Source organism: Eulemur rufifrons, chromosome 3, assembly GCF_041146395.1.
Source record: "Eulemur rufifrons isolate Redbay chromosome 3, OSU_ERuf_1, whole genome shotgun sequence".
NCBI classification, from domain to species: Eukaryota; Metazoa; Chordata; class Mammalia; order Primates; family Lemuridae; genus Eulemur; species Eulemur rufifrons.
The window spans coordinates 89,168,884-89,180,891 of record NC_090985.1 but is presented as its reverse complement, the minus strand read 5'-3'; positions in this window follow the sequence as shown (position 1 = coordinate 89,180,891).

The following is a 12,008-nucleotide window of genomic DNA, read 5'->3' as shown; positions in this document are numbered from 1 at the left end:
AATATTATTTGGTAATTGACACTATATAATAAAAAGTTACCTAGGGATTTGTTTTTCGTGGTAGGATAAACATGTGAGGTGGAGGTGAACCCATCAGCTCAATTGGTGCTGAGCAATAAAGGGAAGTTTGTTGCATGACCCCATCTGGAGAGTATAATACAGCAGGCAGCCAGTGCTCCCAGAAGGGTGGATTGGAAGAATTACTTCTATGAAAACTGTACAGAATTATCCAGAAAACAGCTTGAGGGAGAGTGTGGGACTATACTAGGTAGACTCAGCAAACACACTTGGGGCTCATCTGTCGGCAGAGCTTTTTGCCTTTCAAGCACCAGATCTGCCCTCGGTCTAAGAGCAGACTGCTCTCCCTCTACACTGCCTGAAATAGGAAGAAATCCCTGATGACGTAAACTCTTTCCGAGATGTCCTTTGCTGCTTAGTGCTCACTATGCCTCTGAGACTTTATTTTTATTTTATTCAAATTAAGGACTAAAGGGAACCGTGTGCTCTTGACCACTGCCCTGCTTTATCTGTGTCACTCAGCAAGCGGCCCACAGGTCAAGTGCATGCCCAGTGCCACTTCGATAAACCAGTGGTTCTCAGCTGGGGGCTATTTTACACCCCCCACCCCCCACCACCAATAAGGAGACAGTTGGGAAGGTCTGGAAACATATTTGATTGTCATGATTTGGAACAGGGGTGCTACTAATGGAATTCAGCAAATAGAGGCCAGAGATGCTACTAAACATCCCACAATGCACAGGACAGGGTCCCCCACCCCCAGCAACAAAGCGTTATCTGGTCCAAAATGTCAATACAGCCACTCCTGGGAAGCTCTGAATTAAACTAAGGGAAGAGGACAGTTGGGCTTCTCTCCCTCGTCTTTCTCAAGTGAACTCTCTACTCCTTCTATTTCCCTGTTCCTTCCCCAGGCTCAGAACAGCAACTCTGCAGTTTCTCTAGCTGTAGCAAACTTCTAGCTCCTAGTACAGGTCCTAGCTCAGAGGCAGATGCTCAGGAAATGATGGTCTCTTCTCAGTCATTTGCCAACTGACCTCATTTGAGGTGTTTAGGGTGAGACTGGTCTGATGTGTACAGCCCGCCAGGGAAGATGGCATCTGCTCCCTCGGCATCTCTCCCATCATCCTTTCCATTGCCATAACAGGAAGTCAATGGGAAGAGTTTAGGAATTTATTTTATGACTTGAAAAAAAAATCAACAAGATTAGAAGAGCAGGAAAGAAAAGCTATATTAGGCAGTACCTCCTGACCACTTGTTCAGAATTCTCCCCATATGCTAAATACCATATTTATGGGACTGGTGTGATCCTAAACAGATTGAGTATAGAGGGTGGCAGTTAGTTTTATTTGGCTTGGGGTACTGCTTATACACTCAGAGCAACATTCAATTCAAATTGGAGTATACAAAGAGAGAGATCATGCACTGAGACATCTCTCTCAGCGAAGCTGTTCTCACTTCAGTGAGAATCAGACTGTGTTCTCTGGAAAAGAGGGTTTTCCTGGAGATTTGCAAGGGAAAAGAAGCAAAGCTGTAGCAGAGAACCCATTGAGCTGCTCTGGCTAGTTCAGATTCCTCTTTTTAAAGCATGTTTTTAACTCACAACTTCACAAAAGGGCTACAAGCTTACTTGGACATTGTAAGTAATGACAATGATATTAGCTAATATTTATTGAACTTTCAGGATGTGATAATCATAATGACAAGTGCTTTAGAGCAATATTTCATTTATTAGAATTCATTCTGTTTTCATTTACCAAACTATTTTAATGTATTAGGTATGGTGATGAGTTACGGAAGTTTGGAGTCATGTAAAATCATCAACGGTTAACTTAAATACAATCATATGTACCAAATAACAAATAATATAGAGTGCAGTTCTGGTATCAGCTGGATTATTGGTGAAACTTTTAGCCAAGAGAGCCTTGTGTACTTTTCTATCTTGGTGTTGGTCCAAATATTTGTTCTCCAGTACACTATTGCTAGCCATATATGGCTATTTAAATTTAAATCTAAATGAATTAAAATAAAAACTTAAAATTTAGTTTCTCAGTCTCACAAGCCACTTTTAAATTACTCCATCATCACACGTGGCTAGTGGTGATTGCATTGGACAGCACGATATGGAACATTTTCATCTTTGCAGAAAGTTCTATAGGACAGCACTGAGTCTAGGATCCTTATATTCAGGCTTCTTTAGTCTCAAATCTTTCCCTTTTGCACCCCACATTGGTCTTTTTCCCACTCCAGTTATACAAGACTGATCAACTCCTGGTAGCTAAATTAGTCTACAAATTGCACAAACTTCTGGGTTTTTTCTTCCTCAACTATAAAGAATCTATCAACTGGAAATTTATTGCTGTAGTCATTTCTGTTCTGTTTTATATCATACAAATCTATACCACATAGGAAATGCTGGGGGATTGGCTCTATTCCAACACAGGAGCATTCTGTCATGTGTCTGTGAACTCTGTTAGGCAAAAGGCCCACTATGAATGCCTTCTGTCACCAGAGTGGAGTGGTTTATATAAAGCTCCCTGGCTTTGAGCTGGGAACTAATATGTTATGAGCTGAACATTACCTCAAAACTCTCCACATTGTCAAAATATCTTTCCTTTATGTTGTTTCATATCTCTGTGAACTCTAAAACGCCTGTCAAATCCGTTCTCTCCCTCTCTAGCTCCTTAGCTCATGCCGGCGTCATCGAACCTGGACTCCTGCTGGAGCCTCCTAGCTGGTCTCTGCCCTGCTTCCAACCCACTCTTTAGACAGGGTGACCTTTTAAAATGCCCTTATTATTCTGTACCTCCAGGCCCTACCTTCTCCCTTCATACTGCTCTTCAGTTCTTTAACCCAGCCCCCAAAGCCCTGGGTGTCCTGGCTGCCTCCTCAGTGCTCAGTCTCCCCTGGGACCATACCCCATCCTCATGCATCTCCGTGACTTTCTCTCACTCCCACGGCTATAACCTCTTCTCCACTCTCTCTGCCGGGGACGCTTTCTTGCTGCCTCCCTTTCACCAGTTAATGTCAATTAGCCTATCAGCGACTAGTCAGCTCAAAAGTCACTTTTTCAGAGAAGCCTTGTCTCATCCTCAGACTAAATCCAATCTTCCTGCTAGAAGCTTCAAGAGCACATGTACTTTCCTTTCATAGCAACTGTCACATTGTGCCTTTATATTTATGGGGGAAATTATTACTGTGATGTCTGTTTTTCTCCCTACATTGTAAAATGACAAGAGTGCAGGGCTTTATCTGTTCAGGATGACCATCTGATCAGGGGTAAAAAGGTAACAGGTTGATGTAAAAACGTAGCAGGCTCTCAATAAATACTTGTTGAATGAATGAATGAATGAATGAATCAGTTATAGCCAGCTGCCCTCAGGGAAATGGAACAAAAGCCAGTATGAAAATTCGGATGAAGTTTCAGGGTAAAACTCAGGGGATGATGAGTAGAAGAATCACCTACTTTATAGAACAGTGGTGGTTTTCACGCCAGGCCTAGGCAATTTGCTCAGCTGGGCAACTCTCTGAACTAAGAGTGCATGGGAGAGTGGTGACAAGTGCAAAACCTGGAGCCAGACTTCCTGGGTTCAAGTCCTGGCTCCTCCCTCAGTACCAGCTGTGGAAACTTGTGCTGACAAAACAACTCACCTATTCCTATCCTTTCTTTTTTCTTTCTCTTTTAGTAAAAGAGGGCTCCTTGCCCTTTGGTAAAGGCAATCTTCCTTCTGTATTCTGCCGGGTCCCTTGATCAATAATCTCTTCTCTTTCGTCTATCTTTAGCCTCTCCCTCTCTTCTGGCTTCTGCTCAACAGCATTTACATTTGATCAAGTATTTCTCATTTTAAAAAGCCCGTATCTTGCTCCGTCTCTCCTTCCACCTCCTGCCCTCTCTCTCCTTCCCTGTGTGCTTTCTGTGTTACTCTTATCACCTGCTAGAATGGCTCCACTGGAATATCTTTGACCAAAGCAAAAATGAGCATCATTTTTCAAAACCCCATTGAAAAATTTTAGTGCGTATCTGATCTCTAACCTCTCTGAAGCACTTGACACAGCTGAGCCCTCGCTTACCTTTTTCTTGATTCCTTTGGGGGTTTCCTTCCTACCTCTCTGGTGGCCCCTTCTCAATCTCCTCTGTCAGACGAGTCTCCTCTACTTATCTTTTCATGGCGGAAACACACACAGGCACACAACAATTTTGCATGCAATTTCAGGGGGGTGAGATATCTTAAAATCCCCAGTGTTCACATTTTATATACTGATAATTCCCAAGTATATACCTTCGTTTCAGTCTTCTCTGGAATTCATCTCAGTAGATCCAAGTAGTTTACTAGGTTATCTCCACCTGTATGTTTCCTAGGCACTTCTAAATTACCAAGAGCAAAACTGAACTGATTATCATTCAGCCTCAAACCTATTTCCCTAGCCATGTCTCTATTTAAGTAAACGAAAACACAATTCTCCAGTCCTAGACAAAATTTTTTAGACAAAATCATTTTTTCAGTCCTTTTTTCCCCTCACCATAGTGTTCAAAGAGTTGCCACATCTTATTTCTTCTCCCTCTTCAGTGTACCCATGAATCCTCCTCCCCCCAGCATCTCCACTGCCCAAATGGTAACACAGACCACCATCACAGTTTGCATGGGCCACTGCACTATCCTACCATTGGTCTTCTTATTGCTGATTTGCCTGCAATCCATGCTTTGTGATTTAAGATAAAGATTTCCTTCAAAACAGCAACCATGCCAGTCTCAGGTCATCCTACTCTCCTTGGGGTAAACTCCATTCTTTTTGTTCCCAATCAACTCCTCTAAGAGGTTATTATACCCATATTGATTTTTTAAAATTACTTGATATGCTGTGGTCTGTATTCCCCTGAGCTATTCCACATATTGTTTCCTCTTTCTGGAACTCCCTTTCCTGGGCTATGCCGGTCATCTGACTACTTTCTACTCTTCCTTCAAATCTCTGCTCAGTACACCTTCCCCAGAGAGGCACTTTGTAATCTCCCAGGCTGGATTAGCCATAACAGCCTTGACTTCCTCATCATACCCTTTGTGTAAATTACTCTTTCAGAGTCTGTTTTCCCATGAGACCCTCAGCCTTGAGAGGAAGAGGCTATGCCTCTCTTGTTCACTCTTCTGTCCTCATCACTCAGCACAACACCTAGAGATAGTAGGTGTTCATAAAATACATGGTGAGATTTTGGCCAATGTGCTAGATTGTGTATTCTAATACAAAATCCAAGCCTTATGGAAATCAAGCTAAAAGATAATATCAGATCAAGGGAGATGGGACAGTTCTCATGGAAGAGGATCTTAGACCAATGGTTTTGTTGGCATTGGTCTAGAGAAGGGATGAGGCATTGAGGTAGGGAGCAGAGCCCCAGCAGAGGCAGAGAGGAAAGGGTGAGCATGACACTAAGAGGATATCTGACTAACTGAATTACAGTACTCAGGATGGAGACCAGTGGGAAGTAATGTTGCGATGCAGTCTCTGGGTATGAATGGGGTAGGTGATTGACCTCACCTGTGGACACAGTTCCCCAAGATAAGACAATATCTTAGATGACAATTACAGGAACTCTTGGGGAAATGGAAAATCATTTATGAGTATGTAAAAGTTTGGCCTTATATAGATTTCTAGAAGTAATCAATTCTAGCCCAAGGCTCTTGCATTAGTTCCATAGATGAATCAGATCCCGTTTGTCCACGTGAGCAAAAGCACCATGGAAATAGGAGGATCACAGTGTATGCACATTGTGCCGTCATCTAGATGTGCCTGTCAACACGGCCTGCCACATTTCAGTACCTCTCCCACCATCAACCAGGGAGCTGGAAAGGAGGTAAAATTCAAGTAGTCTCCAGGATTGAGGAAGGAATTCAGGAGGAAGGGGAAGACTGAGTTAACCTGACCAATACAATACATAAGTGTGTTGTTTGGCTTGAATTATTTTGACAGTTTGCAGCTACTAATTTTTCAGTGAATATAGAGCTTTATATAGCTGGAAATTTAATCATTTTTTTTAATTGCTTGAAAGCTATAGAGGCTACCTACATATAATAAATATTAAGGCTGGGCAATGTTTTGTTTAAAAGTATATGCCTATAATTGTAACAAATTCAGATAGCAAAATTATCTTTCTAACTATTGGCTTTTCTTGAAAATAAACGCTTCCAACTCATGATAATGACAACCCTTGCCAGGTGCTGGCAGTGCAGATTTTAACAAAAAGATTTTCATTCACCAGCTTAGCTGCTGGTGCCATCTAGTGACCAGTCCAATTGATAGACAAAGATGGGTTCAGAAAATGCACTCGGAAGAATTTGATACAATCCTTTCTTGAATATTCCATCCAGATATTAATATTTATACTATAATTTGAAAGTTATAAAAGGAAATAAATAGAAAAAGTGACCAATGTATTTTAAGGGAAATGCACTTGAAGGTAAAAGTGTTCACATTGAGATTAAATACTTATAAAACTAGTAAGCAAAAATTCTAGAACCATTCTTCTTATATTAGAGACTAACCGTAGAAATAATGAGAAATTATTGTAAGTTCTCACTTATCTGGGAATATTATATGAAATGAAATACTAATTATTTTTAAATGGAAGAGTAGAATGAAATGGAGAAACCCAAACTTTATCTGGAAGTCAAAATTATTTCACCATCACCATCAGGGACTAGAATGATAATTGTCCCAAATTTGAAGAGCCATGACTTTCTTCTTTACAGACACTTCCCCCTACCTAGATTTTAGAGTGAAAGCACAAGTCTGTATCTCCATAAATATTTATCAGCAGAAGTTTCTCCCTCTGTATTTTGCTACTTTGTATTAGTGTTGATCCCTAATCAGTACGGTCTGTTAGCACTAAGTGCTACAAAGAATGAGGGTAAAATAAAAAGGGTTGCAATTTAAGACATCCTTGGGTTTCTGTGGGGAGACAAATGCAATGGTCTGAAATGGATCCAGAGACCCTGAGCTTCATCAGAGGGCTCACCTTCCACAGAGGGCCCTCCCTTTAAGGTGCTGACTCACCTCTAGCCCATTAGGAAGGAACTCAAGGTTCTTGACCCCGTTGGTTTTAAGTGAGCAGATTGCTTTTTGATGTTGTTGATGTTATTGTTAGGAGGATGCTTAGGACATAGGTTAACATAGTTCAGTAAAGAACCCTGTCAAGCTCTGGTGAGCTTTCTCTAAAATGAAAGGATTATACTCCTGACAAGCTTTTCAGAAAAAAAAAAAAAAAAAAAATTCCTGGAACTGTTTCCCTGGGTATAGTAATGAGTTTGTCCCGAATCGTGCCACATTTCTGTCCTGTTCCTTTTAGGTGCACTGGACTTTTCAAATGGCTGGTTAAGTCGTGGGCAGAGCCATGCAAGGAAAGTAAGGAGCCCTCACCACACTGCATTCCCCCCCTCACACTCATTTCCTAAAGGGTATTTATGGTTAAAAATCATTTGTGTATTTGTTCACTTACTTAGTCACTGATTAGTTCCTTAAATATCTGTCAAACAACAATTTGACAGAGGCCATCAAGCTCAGAATGATGAAGTAATAATTCTCATTCTCAAGGAACTACCAGTAAGAGAAAAGGATTTCTTAGTGAAAGAATAGCATTCACCAGTAGAAAGCTAAGTAGTAGAAACGTAAATAAGAATTCTCAGATTTCAGAGGCATAAGAAATCCCTGCAAGTTGTGCAGTCAGGAAAGGAGTGAGGACATTTTAAAGCATTGCTATGTAATGTAGGCTTTGAAGAATGGATACAGTTTCAGTGGAGAGAAATGAGAGGTAAGTGCATTCTATCATGAAATGGCAAATATGGTGGACCAATGAGTAACTAGGTTCCCTGAAACATGAGTAAGTGTTGGGTACCAACGGGATTTTGGGTTGCAAAAGCTGTTTAAAGAATAGACTTTTATTTGGTAGTCAATGGAGTCAATGAAAATTTGTAAATAAGAAAGTAAATTTATTAGAGTAGGGTTTTAGGAGAGTTAATAGAGAAATCACATATACCTATCTGGGAAATAGAATGGAGAACAAAGGAGAGAGCCTAGAAGTGAGGTGACCAGTAGGAAGACCATCTTTACAGGACCGAGGTAGGAACAAAATAAGGAGCAACCACATACTGCAGAGGTGGGACTGATAGAGCATAGTGACTGAATTTGGAGAAAGAAGAGGAGATGGGGGAGGAGTCAAAGGGAATTCACTTTTTAAGCCTAGATGATTGGACATATGGCCACACAAAAACTTACACATGAATGTTTATGGCAGATTAGTAGCCAAAAGGTGGAAACAACCTAAATATCCATCAATGGATGGATGGATAAACAAGTGTCATATTTGTACAATGGAATATTATTGAGTCATTAAAGCACTGACCCAAGATACAACTTGGATAAACCTTGAAAACATTATACTAAGTGAAAGAAACCAGTCACTCAAATTCACATATCATATGATTCCATTAATGTGAAAGTCCAGAACTGGGAAAATAACAGAGACAGAAGGTCTGTTGCTGGTTGCTCGGGCCGAGAGTATGGACGGGGGATCGGGGGGCAGTTTGAAGGGGGTGATAGCCAAAGCATATGGGTTTTCTTGTTGAGGTGATAAAATGTGTTGGTCTCAGAACCCCTGTACATTCTTTAAAATGTCCTAAAATTGATTGTGGTGAAGGTTGCACATATCCTTGAATATACTGAAAACCACTGAATAGTACACTTTAAATGAGCGAATTGTGTGGTATGTGAATTATATCTCAATAAAGCTGTTTTGTTTTTTTTTTTTAAGTAGGCCAGGTACATGCTATAAAGGATTTTAATTGTCATGATAAAAGTAAGTTCATCAGGGACAGCAAGGAAGGAATTCAACCTGGGGCTCAGGAAAGACTTTATACAACAGTGATGCTAAGGCTGAGACTTGAACCAGGAGGGGCCATTTATTGTCCCCACTGCTCCCTCTGCAACCATTCGTTACACTGTTGCCACAGTGATCTTTTAAGAACTATAATCTGACCATGCTGGAGGGGGCACATAACGGTTTTCCGAGGCACTGCTAATGTTCTATTTAGTTCCATGGGTAGGAAATACATGACTGTTATTTTTCTGTGTATAAAGATTACTGTATGTATGCTTGTTAAAATGGATGATACTTTGCAAGATGGAAAAAAATCTGATTATGTTACTATCCTGCCTAAAATCACTCAATAGCTCCACATCGCCAACGTACAGGCGATTCAGCTGCTGGGTATGAGCTGGCTTTGTTCACTGTTACACCCTCAGTTGTTTGCACAGTGCCTGCAGTGGGCCACCTACAGCATTAGGCTGTCTCTGAGCCTGAGACAATGACTTGGGTGCAGGCAGTCTATCTGAGTGGTGATCCCAGAAAGCAAGAGTGAGGGAGGGGCAAGTTCGGAGGAAAAGCCAATAGAATAGTGCATCATCAAGGTTGCCAATGTAGATAATGGGGCTTTGTTTCCACCAACACTTCTGAAGGGCATAAAGATGCCTCCTAGAATTGTCTGTCTGACCAAGAAGAGATTGGAGCATTCCTGATCCTGTATCCCATGGCCACTAACTTGCGGACAGGCCAAGCAAGTTAGTTAGCAAGTTAGCCAGAGACCACCCTGAGGCAGGAAGCAGAGTAGGAAGAGGTGGCACACACTTGAGGTGGGAGACTGCCAGCCACGATGAGTCTGACCCTGCACAGAGCTGCCCACTACCGCTATGGCAGAAATTGGAAGTGCACCAATGGGGATGTGCCAAAGGCTTCTGCTATATAATTTTTTTCCTGAATGAATCAATGAATCAATGGCCTCATTTCCTCTACACATACATTTTGCTTCAACGATCCATAACTATTAATACTTGCAGTTACCTGAAATTGAAAATATGGTGGTCTTCATGCCACATCTCTGTTTTTACAGATTCTATTTGAGTGTGCCTTTTTTCAAATGCTTGTTGAATTCCCACTCATACGAAAGGACTCTGTTTGCATGTCCCTTTATCCATGATGCCTTCTCTCTGGGCACTCTCCACCAGTACACATGTCTTGACCCTATTGCTTCCTAATTGTTTGTATGTTTCTCCCTTCTTAGGTTGGTGAAGTGCTTAGCAGATAGTAAGGACTCAGTAAATGTTAAAACAAGGGCTGAATGAATTTCATAGCTGTTAATTTTTCAGGTTTTGATAGAAAAGTGAAGTAATAGTTCTCAAACTTTTTGGTCTTGGGACCCCTGTACCCTCTTAAAAAATTATTGTGGATCTCAAAGAGCTTTTGTTTATGTGAATTATATCTGTCAATATCTACCATAGAAGAAATTGGAGCTGTGATATACTACAAATATATCATAAAACATTAGATGTTAGCATAAATAGCATTTTTAATGAAAATAACTATATTTAGTGACAATTTTGGCATAGTTCTATATTTTTGCAAATGTCTTTAATGTCTAGCTTAATAGACAGCCAGATTCTCACATCTTCCTTCATATCAATCTGCTGTGATATGTTGTTTTAGTTAAAGAAAATCCAGCCTCACACAGATGTGTAGTTGCGAAAGGAAGGTGTACTTTAATAGTCTTTTTAGCTAATTTAAATATTCTTCTTTGAAACTATACCAAAACTCACTGCAAGGTAGGTTCTTAAAGGTTGGCCACAATGTTGTATCTGAAACCATTTTTATCGTCATGATTTGGTCATTTGGAAAGTATTGGTTCACTGAGTTATGCAAATTTTCCAAATGTTCACAGATTCAATAATACAACACGAAAAAAAATAACGTTTGTTAATGTCACTACCTATCTCATCAGAAAAGTCTTTAAGTATTGGGAAGCTGTCATGCCCACAGGAGTAGATTCAAGTTTACAAGATTTCTAATTTTCATTTGAAAGTTCAAATTTCACTAGTGGCAACAAATACTATGAGTTGTTTTCCTTAAAGCAGTAGGTTAACTTTGTTCAGTTTTTAATTTTGTCTGCCAAATGCCCAAGTCCAAAAAACAATAGGTTGGTTTTTTTTTTGTTTTTGTTTTTTTTTTTTTTTGAGACAGAGTCTCACTCTATTGTCCAGGCTATAATGCCGTGGCATCAGCCTACCTCACAGCAACCTCAGACTCCTGGGCTCAAGCAATCCTCCTGCCTCAGCCTCCCAAGTAGCTGGGACTACAGGCATGCACTACCATGCTCGGCTAATTTTTTTTTCTATATGTATTTTAGCTGTCCAGATCATTTCTTTCTATTTTCAGTAGAGACGGGAGTCTCGCTCTTGCTCAGGCTGGTCTTGAACTCCTGAGCTCAAACGATCCACCCACCTCAGCCTCCCAGAGTGCTAGGATTACAGGCGTGAGCCACCACGCCTGGCCCAAATAACCATAGTTTGTCAGTCATTCTTTCAAGTAAAAATGGTGTTCCATGTACTCAAAGGTTTATATTTAATAAAACGAATATTTTCTACACCTTCATGAAGGGCATCTTTCAGTAAAACTGATATTTTCTTTTTTTTTTTTAATGCCAGTGTGTGATACTGAAGGACAAAATGGCAGACAAACAGTACAGTCAGAAAACACTACCTTGATGCATGCAGTTGTACCCACTACTACTTTTATACCATTAGTGCAAATGTCAATCTGGTGGAAAAGGCCCCATAATATCTCAGTATTATTATGACAACTGTTTTCACCTCAGGGCACCCCACAGTCTTAAGAACCTCTGCTGATTCACAGACCGTGCTTTGGGAATCACTGAAGTAGAAGACTGATGTGCCGTCAATTATTTGTATCCTTGAAAATAATTTCAAGAGTTTATTAAGTTATATTCAAATAGGATCAAAACCCGTGATTTGACACCACCTAATTACTTACCTTATCCTAGCAATGCCTCCTTGTCAATCCTGGCCCACTTGGAGCTCTGCTCATTACCTAGTATATATGGTGTCCAACAACAAGTTCCCAAAACTACCAGTGAAAATGATCTGGAAGGAGAAGCAGA